The 19,797-nt window shown below is 32.8% G+C and overlaps 1 long non-coding RNA gene across 1 annotated transcript; it reads left to right on the forward strand.

The window, feature by feature from the left end:
• The first annotated feature begins 1,725 nt into the window (after nucleotides 1–1,725).
• On the forward strand, nucleotides 1,726–3,575 carry LOC121222466 (uncharacterized). The gene is made up of 2 exons (XR_005919779.1): nucleotides 1,726–2,039; nucleotides 3,129–3,575. It is a non-coding gene; the product is annotated as an uncharacterized lncRNA (long non-coding RNA).
• The last annotated feature ends 16,222 nt before the right edge of the window (nucleotides 3,576–19,797 follow it).

The raw sequence follows: 19,797 nt of genomic DNA on the forward strand, positions 1-19,797 counted from the left end.
GGTTGTTTTCCTTTTTGATTCGCAGCCTCCCTTTTGATTCACAGCCTCCCTTTTAATCTTGTTCTGTAGCTTATAGCACTCAGATTTAATGTGCGCTTTCTTTTTGTAGAAGTTACAAGTTTTACCTCTATTTGAAGACTTCGATCTACCTTTAGATTTACTGCGAGAATTCTGTTCCTGCGTCCTTCTACAATCATCATCAGTATTCCGATCTTATCTCCCACGAACAATGAGACCCTCTCCCTGAGAGCCGAGTTTAACCACAAGATACTTCATCTTATAATGCGAGGTCAAAGAATCATAAACCTCATCAACTGTGAGAGACTCGCGGCTATATAAAATAGTGTCTCTAAAGGTTGAATAAGACGGGGGCAACAAATAAAGTAGAATCAACCCTAGATCTTCTTTATCATACTGAACCTCCATGACCTCCAAGTTTGAGAGAATTTCTTTAAACACTGCCAAGTTTCGTGTACAGACGCACCTTCCTCCAAACGATGAGCATAAAGATGCTGCTTCATATGCAACTTGCTCGTTAGAGTTTTCGACATACATTTTTGTTCCAGCCTCTTCCATAATGCAGTGGTGGTCTTCTCCTTCATCATATCCTGCAAAATTTTGTTGGACAAATGCAGATGTAATTGTGTTAACGCCTTTCGATCATTACACTTCTTCTTTTCATCTGTTAATGTCGAAGGCATCTTATCTATCCCTAGCAAGACATCATCCAGATCCATCTGTGCAAGAACTACTTGCATCTTAATCTGCCACAACACAAATCTGGTGTTGCGATCTATCAGCAGAATTTCATATCTCAAAGATGCCATTACCGTGATCGAGATGAACTACCCAGAAGCTCTGATACCAATTTGAGAAAATAAAATAAAATAAATAACACATAAATTTTACGTGGAAACCCTTTCGAAAAAAACCACAGGCAGAGGAGAAGAAAATTTACTATGTCGAATTCGAATAATTACAAGAGGAATAGACTATGTCTATTTATAGGCTTGTAAAGCCATATTCTAGTAAGATTGAAACACCTTATTCTAATCAATATAAAATAGATGGAGTTCAATAAGATTTAAAAAACCTTATTCTAAAATAAAATAAAAGAAGTGTAATTCTATATGGATTTTACTTTTATTTTATTTTACCACTGTATTTTATTTAAATAAGGATTCGAGTCATTTAATTCTAATATGAGAAATAAAAAATAAACGAGGGCATAAAATATGTTTTTTAAGTGCAATAACAAAAAATATTAAATTACAAGCACCAGAAAAAAGCACAGATACTATAATATATAAATTAAATGTACATGAACACAACAACTACTCTAAAATCTACCCTCAACTCAATAGCTACATCCAACTAATAAATAACACAACACAATACCACAAAATAGGACAATAATAAGGATTACAAAATAAACAGATAAATAATAATTGCAAAATAAAAATAAAAATGTACCTTTAAACCTTAATATGCTACTGCCTCCTCTCTTTCCAAAACCACAAAATAGGATAAATAATAAGGATTACAAGATAAACAAATAAATAATAATTACAAAAAAAATTAAAAATGTATCACTAAACCTTAATATGCTGCCTCCTCTTCTTTTAAAACCGCAAAATAGGGCAAATAATAAGGATTACAAACAAACAAAAAAAATAAGAATTAAAAAACTAAAAATGTACCTTGAAACCCTTATATGATGTTGCCTCCTCTCCTTCCAACACTACAAAACCTTCTTCTCTTCTCTTCTCCCTAAACTCTTGTTTCATTTTTTTTACATAAAACCGGTGCCATGGCTGAGGAGACCAAAATGGTTTTTATAATGGGTAAAAGCTAGGTATGAAATTTACCCGTTAAAGCTTGAAATTCCGGCTTGAGAAGGGACAAAGAAGAAAAAGGGTGCAGGTGGTCAGAGAAAATTACCCCATGATTGTCTGGTCACGTCCACCGCAGGTAGTCAGAGCGGTGCTGTCTGATAGCTTTCCTCCATTTGATGCCGCTTAACAGCTCTCCTTTTCTGGGTAAGAAAGCCTACATTCATGGGTTCCTTTTTTTTACAAATAGTGGTGCCGCCTAACACTCCCCCTCTAACCATTTAAAACATTTTTTTCAAAAACCGTATTTTATCCGGTATAAGTGTGATACAGTTGCCACCGTATAGGGTGGCCGGATAATAAAATATTATTTTTTTTGAACCCTATTATGATTTAATGATGATAGGCAAAAAATAGGTGTACCACCACTTTGTCAGACGTGATTACTACTTAGAACATATAATTTTGATAAATAATTTGTTAGGCATACCATTTAAGTTATTAAATTAATTTTTTAACTATTGGGGTAAAAAATCCCTAACTCTTCTTAAAAAACTTTCACTTCTTAAATATAACAAACAGGAAACTGACTAAACAGATAATATGGAGACAATGCAGAGGATGTTGCTTAACGCATTTCCCATTCATAAGGGTCCCCCTCTCTCTCCTCGTAACTACTGTAAGAAAAAAAAATCTCCCTCAGAAACACTGACAAAAATGGTGAAGTTGCATGCACAAGCACGTGATGAGGCTTTTTAGCCTCATGGTTGAGTATAGTTCAAGACAATTGGAAGCCAATCTTGAAATCAACAACAAATGGGTGACCCATTTATCGTACAAAAGTCAGGTTATGGTCATAGACGTTGATGCATTTGATGGTGGGTTGGTTGGGAGCCACATGCAAAAAGAACCCATCAAGAGTACATTTGGTTTTATCTTTGGTTATGGCATTTTAAAATATATTGAAGTCACCCTTCCGGATAAATACTTTCTGAACTAAGGGACTTGGCATAGTCTTTCATGCAAACGTTGTCTTTTAAGTTTTAAATCTTAAACCTTATATGAAAGAAATCTATGCCATTTGATGTAAACTAATCATCATCTTTCTTTGGTTTACATGTGAATGATATAAATGACAGATGTTTGATCGGTCTGAATTATTACATCATCGACCTGAGTTTGATTGACACGCCATGCAACTTTTACAATTTTGCATCTTTTTTACGTTGTTTCTCTTATCATCTATGCCTTTTTTATTTCTTGCTATCAGTTTGAAAGTAAGTTAATATTTTTCAGCTGACTGCTTGGCCGTGCAATAAAGTATCAGGGTTGCTTTTTGTCTCCTAGTTGTTAGACAATTTTCTTGTTTGCCTTTACATGCATGGTAAGTGAAGTTGAAGCTTCAAAGTTCAAACAAAGACTAAAGTCTGGGGCAGCAACCTGAGCTGACAGAGTCATTATTTCAATTAATATGTGATTCTCCAAGGCATAGGGAGGTTCTCAGTTATCTCCCTTGAGTAGTGTTCATTCACAAACTCCTCCTCATCATGGGTCACCACCAAAAACTTCGGAAAGCCAATTGGAAAATGCCAATTTGCAAGCTTTCATGGTTGAAATAATGATATTTTTATAGTGTTTATTTATAACTACTAATTAATTTGTCCCTCTAAGTAGAATTATAATTTTTATATATTTTTTATTTTTTAATTGATATTTTTAATTACAATTGCATGAGATTTACTATCATATTCAAACATATCATTATAACCATATATCAATTACATGTACCAAACCCGCATAATTACATAATAATTAGGCCAATGAGGTATTAGCATGGTTGGTAATTGTTAATGCCTCATACATCAAAGGCTTGAGTTTGAGTCCCACTATATGTAATTACGATGTATGAGTTTCTCTCCCACTGTGTAAATGTCTTGTGCGGGTTTTGTTAAGTTCTTTCTGGATTAATTTGGCTTTTGTCCGATTCTTTGTCCGTTATGCATGGTATTGGTTAGATTCTACATTATAGGTGGTCGGATATATATGTGTACTTATAATTTATATATGTCTTATACTTCTAATTGTACTATCTTTGTACTAGTGATGTAATGACCCAATTTTTGCTGGTGTTGGAAAATTCAATTTGAGGGTTGCATTTCTTGAACTGAGCTGGTTTGGAAAAAAATAAATCTAGAAGTGTGAGACGAATATGGAATTAGAGAATAGAATTATTAAGTAATTAATTAGATAACTTAGCAATTAATGCATAAAGACTAAATTGCAAGGTAAATAGAGTTTAAGGAATCAGATGGTAGATTAAGCAAGTCCTTAATGTGTTATTACACCAAGGACTTGTGAGCAATAAAACCATCATTAAAATTTAGAAAGTGGATAATCATGATCTCATCCATTCATCTCCGGTAACTATTTCATAATGGTGTCTTAGCCATTACATATATTTATCTAGTTATAAGTAAACTTAATAATAAATGAAATATAAAGAAAAGATTAATAAAATGTTTCATTCTCATTTTCTCCCAATCGACATAGAAAAAGAATTTTATTTTCGAAAGGGTTCCTCCATTGCCGTGAGCTAAGTTGAAGAATTGGTAAGTTTTCCTTTTAAATTTCAGTTAGATTATTAGCTTAAGGTAATAGATTAATGTAGCTCATTCATTAGATATAGAAATTATTAAGATTTGTTTAGGTAGCCATTGATGAATTCTTAGGAAGGTAGAGAGAGAATTAGAGAACTTGAACAAAGAGCATGTTTTGGATAGCTTGAGGTCCCTTGATTATAGTTTCAAAGCCGAATTAGATTCGAATAAGAGAATATTAAAACCTAAGGACTCAAGGTTGAGATATGCATTTCATGTTTAATTTGAATGTTTTTATATGTTTGAATCTATTATTGTTTTCATGTTTGACATATCATACGTGATTAAAGATGACATTAGGATCTCGAAAGGCAAAGGAAAGGAAAAAAATGATCAACGAGTGACAGTTTCAGTTTGTGCTAACTTAATTTGTTTTCCTTACATAATCTATTAAGTATTGAGCTTAAGTAATTATTAATAATAATGGATGTTATGGAATGTGTGACTTTTTTTGTGAAACTGAAAATGGTTAGTAATTTGCTAAGTATGTATATGTGATCTAATTATAATACCATGATGAAAACTATATTGAATTATGTTTTGAAAATGATCTTTTAAACAATGTTAAATAGAGTTTCGGGTATAATTGGCATGTTATAAGATTCCTTTGTGTTGGAGGAAGTTTTTAACGCTTGTGCGTATTTTATTTGACTCCCATATAATATCATGAGGTTGGGAACAATCTCATATAATACCTTGAGGCTTGAGAACATATTATTTGACACTTATATAATACCGTGAGGGTCAAGAGCATATATTGATGTGTTAGTGGATAACTGGTGTGTTGGTAGATAAATCTGTTGATCCGTTTTTGAGCCCGTATTTTGTTAATAATGAAATGTAATATGAACTTGTGTAATGGGAAAATGAGATATGGTAAATGAAAGATTAATAATAATATTTGCTAAAATACCTTAAGGTGAATTTATAGATGCTATTTGGTTATGTGTTTATATAATGTATATTTGAAAAAGTGATATGTGAAAAATCATGATGCAAGTTCAAATGCCCTAAAGGTGCGTTTAGTTCGCCAAATCTTAGACTATGTTTTGTACCAATATTACAGGAATGTAAGATTATAGGTAGAATATGAGATTATTTTGTTTGGTTTATTTGGCTGAAAAATGTTTGGTTGGCGGAATGTAATATTAGCAAGAAGCACATTTTACTAAATTGTCCTTGTTATAGAATTTGTTTTTCTAACAACTTTAGTTCTTTTAATATTTTTAGTTTCAATTTCCATAAAATTATGATAAATTATTACAATTCTTACTTCTTATTACAATTTATATATTAATAAGTAAATATATATGTTGAAATAAATGTATAAATAGTAATTATAATAATTCATGACAAGTGATTGTAGCGCCAACCATAATTATAACTATAAACATAATTAATATATTAATAAATAAATTATTAAATAAAATATAATAATTGTAATTGTAATGTATGACATCTACTGGTTCATTGTTAAGAATTTTTTTTGTGTTTAATTAATCTTAAACTTTATTTAAGAACAAAAAGCCTAAATTGATTAAAATAATAAAAAACAAAGGGAAAATTGGTCCAAAATTTAAGATTACGCTCATAATCTTAAATAACCTAAGGAATGCGTCGCATGAGATTAGACCTTATATTACGACATCTTGACATTATATGCAATGTGAGATTACAAAGTGGGCAGAATGTTGACAATCCAAACATTGTAATCTCATTTTAAAATGTAAGTGAACCAAACTCTTTGAAGGTGACATGATGCAATATGTTACCATGTGTTTATTGTTGTTTAAATACCCTGAGGGTGAATTAATAAAATGATATGTAGTCATGTGAGCATTGTGGAATGATATGGAATTCGTTAATGATATAATGATATGTGATATTGTGTTATATGTATGAATAAAGGAAATGTTGAGTCGAATACCCTAAGGGTGAGTTGGTATCTTGATATACATAAGTTCATTGTAGATTATTATGAAACTTGACTAAATGATATGATTTATTGTCTTGTTAAAATGTTTCATGGCTTAATATCTTTATGTTTTGAAATATAATTATGTTAGCATCATTGAGCTTTCAATGCTTAGCATGCGAACATATTTGTTTTCATGTGCAGGTGTTTGGTGATGTTTCTAACTGGCTTCTGTGGTTGGCAACATTCAAAGACTCTAGTATAAGTTCACCATTTGATCGTAAATTTGTTTAGAATTTTTTTGTAAATGGCATGTACTTAGGTTTAAGAGAGTTTTATGAATCTTACTTGATAATTTTGGGCAATTGGATGTTACGACTAAATTTGAGTATGATATAGTTCATTTTGTGAACTTTTGTACTAGATTTACATCCATGTATATATATGTATATACATGCTTTTGTGTTATTAATTGGTTAGTCATCTAGGTTTTGGGATAATGTATGCCATGAGTTTGATTGTTTTGAATGTGTATATACATGCTTTTGTGTTATTAATTGGTTAGTCATCTAGGTTTTGGGATGATGTATGCCATGAGTTTGATTGTTTTGAATGTGTTTCATGAAGGTATATGCTTATAAATGGTTATTCTTGTAGCATGTTTATGTTCACTATGTTGGAGGTGTTTTGGTATGTGTTTTTATTCCTCTTGGTCAACTTCTTAGACGCCCTGTTCAAGTTTTGAGTGAGTAGGATCATTTGTTCCTACATTTTCAATGGCAGATTCACCCTTAGATGGAATTGAGGTTGAAACTTGCAAAGCAATATTCTTTTCAAATTTTCCTTTGCTCCTTCTTAACTCATCGAGATTCATCTTAAATGTTTGCAAAAAAAAAAAGTTCATAAATTCTCATATTGTCAATATCTTTTGCTTCTTCCTTAGTAGTCACCTTGATTGCAAATTTTTCAGGTAAAGATTGAAGCACCTTTTTAACAAGTTTCTAGTTTGAAATTTTCTTTAAGGAAAAAAGCTTGATTTGAGATGTCACAAAGCTTTGCATGGAATTTAGTCTGGACCCATTGTCTTGCATCCTTAGAGTTTCAAACCGTGTAATCAAAATTTGAAGTTTCGACTAGTTCACTGTATTGGTTCCTTCATGAGCATTTGCAGGGTTATCTAAGATTCTTTGGAATTGATGCTTGACAATCATGAATTTTGAGATTTTCGAAAATTCCTGGTGGTTAACACCATAAAAGATTTCATTGAGAATCTTAGAGTTGGCATTAGTGAGTTTTTCTTCATCGTGGTCCAAGTTACTTCAAGTTTAGGAGTATTTACACCATCAACAACAATAGTTGGAGGCTCTTATCTAGTCAAAATTGAATGCCAGACTTTTTCATCCTTTTACTTCGTAAAAGATCCCATCCTTACCTTATAATAAGCATAATTTGTGTTATCCATAGAAATTGATGAACCTTTCATCTCAATTACAAATTAACTACAAGATCTCCACTTAATGTGTCAAGTATCTTGCTCTTATAATCAATTGAATGTTGTGTTGATTTTCCTATAAGATATTCATTTAGTTGTAACTAGACAAAGTTACTAGTAGTTATAAAAATAAAGATAGACACAAAAAATTGTTCACATTGTTCTGAATCTCCTACGTCTGGAAGGCATTGTCCATAGAGTAATTCACTATTGATCAACAAGCATAGGATGTGATTAAAGTTCAACTCACTCACCAAGCTTCAAACTCACTCGTATACTTCAAATTAGATCACTCTTTGTCAAAGTCTTTCCCCTTGAAAGCCTAAATGTAAACTAATAAAACACTATAGTTTACTTGTATGGTTTTGCAATACAAAACACTTCTTCAATAAACAAGTGATATATCTCACATACATAATAACCTAAATAAGTCGTCCTATATATAAGCATAAAGTGACTTGTTTAAATTACAATCAATGTGAATATCTAATATCACAAATATAACATCCAAATAAGTCTTTAATAACTTCAGAGATCTTGTCATCAAACTCCTTGAAATTCAAATCTCTTATTTATGAAAACTTTGATCACATTGAAAGTCTTGATCACATCCTCGCTTGGCTTAACTCTTACATGAATTATCTTCAATAATGGGCTGCTAAAATTTCTCAAAAATCATCAATTAAAGTTCAAAAAAGTTTAGTCAAAATATGTCAATCAAATAAACAAGTTACAATAGCATGTTAGATGTTCCCTATATTACAACGCAGCTGACACTAATATAATATATAATACTTTAAACAAGATTATGATAGGATTATAAAAATGATGTGATTTGATTTTGATTTGAGATTATATGATAAATAAGGAACTAAAAAACAACCCAAAAGAAAGAGCAACTTGTAATCATAAAGCATTAGATTCAGTTTTTAATTAATTGACTTAAATTCTTACTCAAATTCTTTGTATCACAAAGGTGATATTGACATGAACAATAATGTGATAAAGTACTCCAAACAACATCACAAGACCTCAGCCACAAGTTGTTAGTCTTTTGTTTACAATTTCTGACTTTCTACTTAATGTTTACAGGTTTTTAGAAATTGAAAGTAGATCTCACAAGGTTAGCTAGTGAAGACAACGCTGTCGATTTGTAAACCCCAACGTCTCAAGGAAAAAAAGAAAAGGGTTCTTTTCCAAACCTAAACCTGGAAAGAATTATAAATAAATAAATAATTTACATATTGTCATTGGAATTTTTAAACATCACAAGTAGGATTAGAAGGTGATAAATATCGTAAATATAGTAAAATATTAAAAAATAAATAGTTAAATAAAAGAGACACATGATAATTTTTAATACCATTTATAAAATAAAAAAAGTATACTGACAATATACCAAATACTAACCTTAAATAAAATGCTAAGCATTACCTAAAATACATGACATATCGATGCAAGTGCATAGCTTTTAAAAAACACTAGTTGAAGTCATGGATTAAGGAAAAGTGTAACACCCCATACCCGTAACCAACGCCAGATTGGAATACGAGGCATTACCTAACTCGATCCCATGCACAAAAACGTTTCCCAAGTCACCAAGTCTTGGTCCCATTTTAGAAAATTTTCAATTTCTACATTAAGCTTATTAATTTAGGCCTACGAGCCCCAAATCGACCATTGAAAACTATTCGGAATCAGCCCGTGTCCTTAAACCATCTATAGAAAATTTGACTTTGAAACAGGGCACATGCTCGTGTAGAAGGGCAACATGCCCGTGTGGCCATCTCAACATGGTTGTGTTAATGGCCCCTGTGACTCACATGTCCTAAGCAATATAGGGACACGCCCGTGTCCTCCACCCGTGTGGAATTAATTCTAAATGCAAACCTAAAGGGGTTTTCACATGGCTTGGCACACGCCTGTTTCCCTGGCCTGTGTCCTTCACACGGCCATGACACGTCTGTGTCCTAGCTAGTGCGCAAAAATATGGACATTTTGTTTCTGACGTCATCATCCCCAAAATGTCACATGGCCATGGCACACGCCCGTGTGCTAGGTCATGTTCATCACACGGCTGAGACATACGGTCGTGTCTCTACCCGTGTGTTTACTATCATGCATACTGACTTGAAATTTTTACGTGCAGGGACACATGGTCGGACCACACTCCCATGGGGCAGACCGTGCATCAGACAAGGCCTAGACACATGCCCGTGTGTCTACTCGTGTGGATAATGTAAGGCTATTTACGAAGCCTATTAGCCACCCTTACTTACACAACCTACATAATAGTAACCACACCAATACAAGAATAACTTATTTAAACCAATCAGTCACAATAGACTACATATCAATTAAGCAATTACTCATTTATGAGAGTAACTTCATTTGCATATATCAAAATGAATATCTGCCATCATTCAAGGCTCAATAAAAAATGAAGGGTTTTCAACCCAAGCCAACACATTTGGCCAGTTCTCAATGACACAAACATTAGTAAAGTCTAAGCCCTATACATGCCATATTCAAAAATATAAGTCAAACTACATCGAATGCTTCGATTGATAGTGTGATTGATATCTCTGACTTCCTTTGGACCTTGAGCTAGATAGGCGGTACTATAAGAAAATGAAAAATGAGAGGGGGTAAACATAAAGCTTAGTAAGTTGCATATAAATAAATATACAACATAACTTTACCATTCATCAACAAGTATCATAATACACAAATGGCATAAGCAAAACTTACTCATCAATATTCAATACACCTCATATAGCATATATTGAGCTCACATTTCATACATACCATATAGGTACCTGTACCACTCACAACCCGGTTATACTTGTTAACTTGAAATCCTACTTTCACCGTTGAACCATTTGGAACATTATCGGATACTCATTTAGCCTCAAACATGGGGTCAGGTGCTGATGCCATGTGCCAAACATAGTCTTACACAAGTTCTAGCATATCTATGCCAATGCCATGTCCTAGACATGTTTTACACTAGCACTCGTCTCAATGCCGATGCTATGTCCCAGTCATGGTCTTACACTGGCTCTCATAATGTGTCCGATGCATGTCCCAGACACGTCTTACACTAGCTCACACAAGTGACCCAAACATCATGGCATGAATACCCGATTTATTTCCTAAGGTTCAACTGGGAATTCTACTATCTCTATTCTCATCACATTTTCTCATTTCCACAATCAAGTAATTTATGCTATAATAATTTCAATACAATTCAAATACATATATGTATTTGTACTATTTACATACAACTTACCTCGGATTACACAAAGTTGCGACTAGTCGGTTTAGTCTATTTGCTTGGCTTTCCCCCGGTCTAGATTCGAATTCGGTATTTCTTGATCTATAATAATAAAATACACTTATTTAGTCACTTTATCAATCTAGGCACTCTACAATTCATAATTGGGAGAAATGACCAATTTGCCCCTAACAAAATGACCATTTACCCCTAAGCCCGAAAATTAATTTTTATCGAATTTCTTCACATCTTAAGCCTAGCCGAGCCCTTTCTACTCTTATAGTAACTCCAATTTCCCACTATTTCACACATTTATCATCTATTTTACAACTTATGCAAAATAGTCCTTTTAGGTGTTTTCATGCTAACACCTTTCACAAAAGTTGTTTATAAGACACCCAAGACTCATTTTCTTCCATAAAAACTCAGCAAACATTAAAAATAATTTCATGGAAAAACCCTAAACTCTTAATCATTTTGCTACCCTCATTTGAAAGCTTATACTTCAAGGGTCTCAAAAAGGCAAAAATAATCCACAAAGGGTATGAAAATCACTTACTTGTGAGTTAACTAAGTAGCTTAAATTTCAAGCTCCCAAAGCCCTATTTTTGCTAGTAAAATCGGTGAAGAAGCAGAGGTTAAAGAGATAATGTAACACCCCTTACTTGTACCTGAGATTGGAACAAGGTACGAGGCATTTCCAGACACATACTTAGACACTTTCAGAGAATACGAGTTATAGAATTTCATTCTAATTTAAAACTGACCAAATAACATCATAGTGTCCCAATTATGGACCTACAAGGTCCAAGACATACATTAAAAGCGATCCAGGACTAAACCGAGAACTATAAAAACTTTTAGAAAAATTACTAGGGTTATGCCTCACACGCTCGTGTAGAGGCAAAGCTGTGCTTAGGGACACGCCCGTGTGTCCCACCCATGTTGAATTATTTGGATTTATTTTTCATTTTGAACCTATAGGGATTTTCACACGGCCAAGCACACGTCTGTGTCCTTGGCCCGTGTCCCTCACACGGCCTAGACACGCCCGTGTCATCACCCGTGTTTAAAAACCCGGACATTCTATTTATGATGTCATCATTCATTTTGAGGCACATGACCAAGTCACACGCCCGTGTGGTAGGCCATGTCCTCCACACGGTTGAGACACACGGTCAAGTCTCTACTCGTGAGTTTACTACCATGAAAACTGACCTAAAATTTTAAGTGCAGGGGACACACGGCCAGGCAACACGCCCATAGGGCTGACCATGTATCACACACATCATAGACACATGCTCGTGTGTCTACTCGTGTGGACCTTTTTAGGGCTATTTTCCAAGCCTTTGGTCACCCTCTTTCATCCATACACACTTAGAGACTTCAATGGTATTTAACATGACCTAATTATACTCTTAAACAACCTTGACATAATTCATTGCATGTTAACCTCATCTCATCGGTTTAGTACATGCTAAATTATCCTTTTTGTATTAGGGATTAACATAGCATATTTTACATTTTTCACTTAGGCCATATTATAACTATATACCATTATATGCTATGTCCACTCTCAAATTATTAGGTCCCATTTCAATCATCCATTCATGATAAGCCTCATCATCATATTTCATGAAACATTTAAACATAGAAATGCATTATTAGTAGGTTTACAGCCTACATCAATATGAGCCATATCTCATGGCCATATACAAAGGAATAAGTATACCATTTAGGCCCTTACATTGGCTAGCCAAATGACACATGTAACAAAATAACCAAAAATCCTATACATGCCATTAAACAAAATAAAAGTATCTATATACCAAAGCAGAACAAGTTGATAGTGTGTTGATTCTCCAACCGTCTTCCAATCTTCATGAGTTCACGAGCTCTGTAAGACAGGGAAAGGAGAAGAGGGTAAGTAATTATATGCTTAGTAAGTCCGGATAACTAGAAAGTAAACTTACCGATTAATTAGCATACAACCATATTTAGGCAATAATTCCAACAAGTATGAAATAGTTTCCCTATCACATACACTCAATCATCAAATTAGTCTCATAACAATACATCATGTCATTAGTCTTAGATGAGTTCATTAATTCAGTATTTCCATTTCTATTTCTCATGTTAATCCCATTGAATTCCTCGAAAATCTCAGTGGATAGCCAAATTACCGTCAAGTCATACCAGTGATCGTCTCGAGTACGCACCTCCGTGAACCTTATATCTTACAGCGGGATTACCAGTCCAGGCTAAATCCCCCGTAGTAGTAACTCATAGAGCAATGTCAGGATTACCAGTCCAAGCTAAATCCCTCTCAACGACAATTGCTCTCATAAGCTCGGATCTGAATTGCCAGTCCAAGCTAAATTCAGTCCTCAATCGGATTACCCATCCGGGCCAAATCCTTAACTCCCCCATATTCTTTGGGAGGCTCGATCACTCAAAGAACACCCGTCCGGGCTAGATCCTTTCTATTTTGAGATCATCGGATTACCTGTCTGGGCTAAATCCTTTTTTACAACACATGCAAGATCACATGTCATGTAAGTCATAATTTATCCATTGGATCTCCCTTTCTATTTCAACCGGGACATTTATCATCTTTCATTTACACAAGCACTGTAATATTCCAAAAATTTTTACAGTAAAATATTATCCATGATATAGTAAAATAAGGAAATAAAGTGACAAAAAGGGAAATTTTGAGTTATGTCAATATTGGGAAGTATATTATGATATATTAATTCAAGAAATGACTAAATTGTAAAAGTGAGAAAAGTTTTGTTGCACAAGAGTAAATACTCAAAATTTGAGGGGTTAAAGTGTAAATATGAAAAAGTTGAAGGACCAATAGTGTAAATATTTTAAGGGTGAAATGATCTAGAAACTAAGGAAAATGGATGAATTAGGACCAAATTTAATAGATGAATAACTATGAGGGACTAAACTACAATTTTACCAAATTAAATGATGACTCAAGGATGAAATTTTAAAAAGATAATGAAGGGCAAAATGGTCAATTGGAAGAGAGAGAAATCTAGAAAGTAATAATGATGCTAGAGATATTTTGATATTTTATAATTATTTAATTAGATAAATATTATTTTACTAATATTTTAATAATATATTTTATTATTATTTTATTATTATTTTATTAGTATATAAAGAAAGAAAGATGAGAAATTCTCATCCATTCTCATGCACTAACGTGAGAGAAAGAGAGAAAGAAAGAAAATTTTACTTTCTTTACAATTTGGTCCTTTTACCAAAAATACACTATTTTCACCCAAAAATCAAAAGAATTTCCATAGCTACCAAGAGAGAAAAATGTTAAGGAGACCATGGGGAGTTAAAATATCAAGTTGGATTCAAGAAATAGAAGCTGGAGGAAAGAGAAAATCAAGTTAAAGATTAGTATCAATAGAACAAGGTAAGTATATCAAGATTTCAATATGTTTTTAAGTTTGTTATTATTGACAAAGCATGCAAATAATGTTATAGTAGAGTTTTCTTACATAAGGTCCTATGTTCTTGATATGTTAGTGAAAAGAAAATAAGAAAAAGTGATGAGAAATGGTGTAGAAAAAGAAAATAAGGGTGTTATAACATGGTAATTAATATCTTGTACTAAAACAGTTTTGGACAGCAGCAGTAGTCTAACTTTGAAAAATCATCAAAAATTGTAGAAATCTAATTATAGGATGAATAAAATATTAAATTAAATATTATTAAGTCTAGTTTCTTATAGAAGAAATTATGTAAGCAATGGAATTGTAAATCATGAGATATAATAAATTTTGTGAGACAAGGTCGGAATGATTTCGGGTTCCCCTGTTCTGACTTTGGAAAATCATAAAAAATAAAAAAAATAATTATAAGCTTAAATTTATATTTTTAGAATCATAAATGAGTATATTTTCAATAGAAACAAACAGAAACATCATTTTAATTCTGTACGAGGAGATAATAAATTTTTAGTGAAGAAGGGTCAGAACTGTCAGACAGCAGAAAAGGGGTAAATTTAAAGAATAAACTGTACTTATTGGCTAAACCAAAAATTCCGAACATTTTATGGTAAGAATATATATGAGTCTAGTTTCAGGAAAAATTAGCGGATCTTAATTTGGAGTTCTATATCTCCATATATGAATAATTTAGTGACTATGACACAGATGGACAGCTTGAATATTCATAAAAGTAAATAATAAAAAAATATAGATAATGTTACTTACAAGTGTGTTATATACATTAAGGATGTGGAATGAAGTGGAGGAGGAGGAAAACATATATGAATATTCATTTAGCATGGCTAATTTGCATATTTTAGGCTCAGGGACTAAATTGAATAAAAGTAAAACTTTATGGGTAATTTTGTAAAAATGTCAGAAATGACCAAATTGCATGAAATGGATTAATTTTATTATTTAAATTACAAAATTGAATGAAATTATTAATTTAGTTCAAGATAGGGGGAAAACATGTTTTAGGGATTAAATTGAAAAGTTTTGAAATTATTGAAAATTTTGTTATTTTATAGAATTCATGGATTATTATCAATATCTATGAGAATAATAGCTAGAAATAAGGATTAAATTGCAAGAATTTTATTTTCCTGACCTTAAGGATGAAATCATCATTAATTAAAAGTTTAGGGGCAAAATGGTAATTTTTCCTAGGGCATTAATTAAATGCATTAGAATATGAAATGAATGAAAATGATGATCAAATTTATTTATAAAGATCCGGGCGACTCAAATATGAAACTTGATCGTGGAAAAGAAAAGATATTAGATTAATGAAATTATAAACACAAACAAGTAATGAGGTAAGGTCGTGTAACTTGAATTATATTCTTAAATACTTGAGATTGTATGTTATTGATGTGAATATGATTTGAATGTTCATTATATGAAAATTTATGAAACATTGATATATTTGATAAAATTTGAAGAAATCCCGGTTGAATGAAAGGAAAATTCGATGGATCTCTGAAAAGGAATTGACGGTAAAAAGGATCTAGCCCGGACGGGTGATCCTATTATGATAGAGCCCTCCCGAAGAATACGTGTAAAATGGATTTAGCCCAGATAGGTAATTCGAATTAGGGTCTGAATTTAGCCTGGACTTGTAATTTAGACCAAGCTCATTAGAGTAATTGTCGTTGTAGGGGATTTAGCCTGGACTGGTAATCCCGACAATACTCTATGAGTTTATAGTACTGGGGATTTAGCCTGGACTGGTAATCCCACTGTAAGGATGAGGTTTACGGGAGTGTGCTCTCTGATATGAAATGTGTAAGACCATGGTTGAAAGATACCATGGCAACCTGATATGAAATGTGTAAGACCATGGTTGAAAGATACAATGGCAACCTGATATGAAATGTGTAAGACCATGGTTGAAAGATACCATGGCAACGTGATATGAAATGAATAAGACCATGGTTGAAAGATACCAGGGTAACGTGATATGAAATGAATAAGACCATGGTTGAAAGATACCATGGCAACGTGACATGAAAAGAATAAGACCATGGTTGAAAGATACCATGGCAACATGATAGAAAATGAGTAAGACCATAGTTGAAAGACACTATGGCATTATGTCAAAGATAAATAAGACCGTGGATGGGAGACGCTATGACATCTATTGAACAATTGATATTCAGGTTATACGTATCAGATGACGAATGGTTATATGAAATGGTTGTGTGAAATGTTTACAAGAATTGATCATATGGAAATATATGTACAAATAGTTGTATGAAATAATTATAAAGATAGATAAACGAAATAAGTATAAGTACATGGAATATAATTTATGTTAAGTTTGATATAAACTATTACCGGAATAAATATACATAAAATAAATGGAAATGATGGAGCATGAAATATTGATATAATGAAATGAATGATTTATGCTTATGAAGAAACGGTAAGAGCATGATATGTTTCATGACATGTACATATATGATTATCTTTGATATGTTGATACAAGGAAATTATGCAAGTTGAGACGATTATTAAACTCAAGTGCGATATGTCGAGAAAATAAGTATATCAGTGTTGAATTTAGATGAAATATGTGCAAGTATAGTAACGATGATGTTGTTTGACGCTTAGACAAGTGTCAAACTATTGATTGAATGGTAACATGTTTAATTATAAGGAGCATTGAAATAGTAAGTACTTAGATGAAAATAAAATTTAAGATTTTGCGAAATTTTTTTCTATGATCTCGATTTAATTTCGGTTGGTTTCTAATGTATGTTTGGGGCTTCGAGGGCCCAATAGAGAGACGTTATGATTATTTTCAAAATATGAATAATAAATGACTCAGAATTATCTGAAAATATTCAGTAAACTCCGGTAATGCCTCGTACCCTATTCCGGCAATGGATACGGGTAGGGGGTGTTACAAGCACATTTATTAATTATCATGCCATGAATATCTAAATTTTCATACATTCAAGAACATGCATGTTTAAGTGTATTAAGAGTTTACTCCAGGTTATACAAACTTACCTATTAATTGCTTCAGTTTCGTATTTCGATTATTCCGAAACCTTTCATTTTCCATGGTCGACCTCTGGAATTGGTTACTCAGGGTTTATATCAATAAAATTTGACTATTAATACATCACATTTTTCATTTTAGGATTTAAAACTCACCTTTAGGCAAAATGACCAATTTGCCTCTAACCTTTCACACTTTTACAATTTAGTCCTAAGGCTCGCATAATGAAATGCATGAAATTTCTAAGTTACCCAAGCCTAGTTGAATATTTTTCTTGCCTATAGCAGCCCACATTTTCTTTCATTTCTTATTTTTCTACCCATTTTCCCAACTTTTACAAAATGGTCCCTTAAGCCATTTCTATGAAAAACTACTTAGTAAAAGTTGTTTATTATCCTTTAAACTCTCATATTCCTCCATAAATCATCAAAACACAAACATCTCATGCATGGGTAAATTTTTGAACATGAACCCTAGCTTGAAATATGGGTAGAAATAGAGAGAGCATGTTATGAGGATATCAAAAATACGAAGAGTATTAAAAAGGGGCTAGGGAGCACTTACTATTGAGCTTGAAATGTTGAAAACCCTAGCTATGGAGAGCATGCAAATTTCGGCAACATGGAGAAGATGAATGACATGATTTTGGCTTATTTTTCCTTTTTTATTTTTTAATTAACCAAATGACCAAAATGCCCTTCATTACTAAACTTCCAAAATTTTTCATGCATGTCTATTTTTGTCCAAAAACATAGAAATTGGGAAAGTTACTCTTTAAGGACCTCTAATTAATAATCCATAGCAATTTCACCCTAATTAATTCTAGAACCCAAGTTTTGCAATTTATTCAATTTGGTCATTAAATTCGAATTGGACACCTTACACATAGAATTTCTTCATGAAACTTTAACACATGTTTATTTTCATATCCTAAACCTCATAATGATCATAAAATAATTATTTCAACATTGGATTTGTGGTCTCAAAACCACTATTCTGACTAGGCCCTAATTCGGGATGTTATAGATGATATCATCCTTTGATTATTTTATTTCTACTTTAGTCAAAATAAGCCACCTAACATACCAAACTTTGAAAATTTGACCACCTTTGTATCCTATGGCCGGCCATGCCTCCCTAAAGGGTCTAATTGCCCTTTAAAGACCCCCAATTTAGATTCTCTAGCTATTTGGCACTTTTAGCTATCAAAATAGGACTTTTGCATTTTATGCGATTTAGTTCTTTTTTCACAATTGGGCTCACAAATGTCACAATTAACTCACCAAAATTTTCATACACTCTTAAAAACATGCTATAACATCTAAATAATTATAAAATAATTTATTTGACTTTGAATTTGTGGTCCCGAGACCACTATTTCAATCAAACTGTTACATTTCTTCCCCTTAGGGATTTTCGTCCCCGAAAATCTTACCGATGAATAGGTTCGGGTATTGATCTTTCATGGTCTCTTTGGGTTCCCATGTGGCTTCCTCAAATCCATGTCTATGCCACAAAACTTTCATAGTGCTACACTTTTATTCCTTAGTTGTTTAACTTCTCGAGCTAAAATCCTGACCGACTCTTCGCCATAAGTCATATCCGGATAAATTTCAACCTCGGTTGGTGCAATCACATGCGAAGGGTTTGATCTATACCGACGTAGAATGGATACATGAAACACGTCGTGAATATTTTCCAATTCTGGTGGCAAAACTAATCGATAGGCAATAGGCCCTACTCTCTCAATAACCTCATAAGGTCCTATGAAACAAGGACTCAGCTTGCCTCTTCTACCAAATCTAAGTACTTTCTTCCACGGGGATACTTTTAAAAGCACCCGATTGCCAACTTGGAAGTCGATCTCTTTCCGTTTCAAATCCACGTAAGATTTCTGTCTATCTGAAGCATCCCTCAAATAGTCGTGAATAACTTTAACTTTCTCTTCAGTCTCTTTGACCAAATTGACCCCGTGAATTTGATTTTCTCTCAACTTAGTCCAATATAAGGGTGTTCTACACTTTCGCTCATACAAAGCCTCATAAGGTGCCATTTTCAGACTTGTCTGATAACTATTTTTGTAGACGAATTCAACC

This window comes from Gossypium hirsutum, chromosome A01, assembly GCF_007990345.1.
Source record: "Gossypium hirsutum isolate 1008001.06 chromosome A01, Gossypium_hirsutum_v2.1, whole genome shotgun sequence".
Lineage (NCBI taxonomy): Eukaryota > Viridiplantae > Streptophyta > Magnoliopsida > Malvales > Malvaceae > Gossypium > Gossypium hirsutum.